We start from the raw sequence: 1,523 nt of genomic DNA, 5'->3' as shown, positions 1-1,523 counted from the left end.
GGGGGGTCACTATATATGCCGTTATTACCCCATGTGCGTTCCAAATTTTGCGAGTTAGGGGGGTGTTTTTCAACTTCTAAAGCGGGCCCGCGCGGGAGCAAATAGGCCCCCCTTTACAAAGCTAATCCCGCAAAAAGCCCTTGGGATCGCTCAAGTCAAGCACCGCGCCCGCAGTAGGCCCCCCTCATGACGAACCACATAGTACCCCGCCCTAGGCCCCGAACGGGCGGCCCCGTAGCACACGAGAGTTGCAAGTAGTCTTCTTTGAGTTGATCACAAGTATTCCCTCCACTCTTTGCCCTCCATTTGTCTGCAAGACCTCGCAATAGGAGGTAGGCCCCCGGGTAGGACTCTTTCATTGTGTATGCAATAGAGGGTGGGATATTTTCATTGTGTATGCAATTGGGGGTGGTATTCTTCAATTGTGTCTGCAATAGGGGGTAGGGTTTTCCAATGTGCAGTTCGCACTAGGGGGGGGGCTATTATTTTTAGTGAGAATGCACATGGGGTAATGTTCTAATAGAGAGTGACCCCCCCCCCCGGGGCTAAATTATCAATTTGAGGCATGCTTGTAATTAGCCACAAGTTCCCTTCTCGCTTAACACTACGTTGGCGTACGACGTGTAACAGTCGGAGAGCCTGGTCAGTTTAGCTTGTAATAAGTAGTTCGGCGGCTTCTTAGATTCTGTGTTGCAAGTTCCCTCCTCGTCGAGGTAGTTCGAGAACAGTTTGTATTAGCTACACATTATTTTAGCGTCATCGACGGCTTTGACTGACCATGCAATCGTTTTATCGTGATTCTGTGTAGTTTGTACCTAAATCAAAGATCTTATAATGATAAGAGGTGACACTCCCTATCTAACGCTATGTAATTGGATTGCAAGTGCTGCCACCTAGTGACCAGCTTCATTAAAATGAATATAAACCATTGCAAGATAATACTTATCATTACATTTTGATGCTTTTTTATTGAATATGGCCATATAATTAAAACATCGGAGCAGAGTGACTATGTTCGTCAATCCCACATAATAAGCACGTGCTTAACTAAAATTCCTCAACAAATAGATAAGATTGACTGATCCTTGGCAATTATATTAATTAAATATCTAAATGTATCTATCTTACAAATGTTGTAATTTCATAACCTTTCTATTTCTTTTGCATGTTTTTGATGCACTGGTGTTAATATTAAACATTTTCAAAGTATGATGCAATCGTATTTTCATGTAAAATATCATCATTCTGTGGATTTGTCCAATGCATTACGCATCTTCACATGTAGTAATTAACACCCTGGCACAATTCTTTGGCAGTCAAACATAGTCTCTGTAAGACTCTTGTCATGTGCATGACAGATGGAAACACATTTTCAAAGCAGGTTTCCAAACTATCTGTAAAACCAACAAAACTGGAAGTTGGTATGACAAGCAACCCTGATTCATACTCTTTTTGTCTCAGAAATTCATAGCAATTTAGCAATTAACGACTTAGCAATTTGTATGCTCTCCTACTTTGATAAA

The 1,523-nt window shown here is 41.8% G+C and overlaps 1 protein-coding gene across 1 annotated transcript in view; it reads left to right on the top strand.

Moving 5' to 3' along the window:
- Window positions 1-353, top strand: part of LOC106813578 — a 22,305-nt gene extending 21,952 nt beyond the window's left edge. The window contains exon 2 of the mRNA XM_014817755.1: window positions 1-353. This exon is cut by the window's left edge and continues 1,628 nt beyond it. The gene's annotated coding sequence lies outside the window, so the exon portion shown is untranslated.
- The last annotated feature ends 1,170 nt before the right edge of the window (window positions 354-1,523 follow it).

Source organism: Priapulus caudatus, unplaced genomic scaffold, assembly GCF_000485595.1.
Source record: "Priapulus caudatus unplaced genomic scaffold, Priapulus_caudatus-5.0.1 Scaffold23, whole genome shotgun sequence".
In the NCBI taxonomy this organism is placed as follows: Eukaryota; Metazoa; Priapulida; class Priapulimorpha; order Priapulimorphida; family Priapulidae; genus Priapulus; species Priapulus caudatus.
This window is presented reverse-complemented; position numbering and strand designations above follow the sequence as displayed.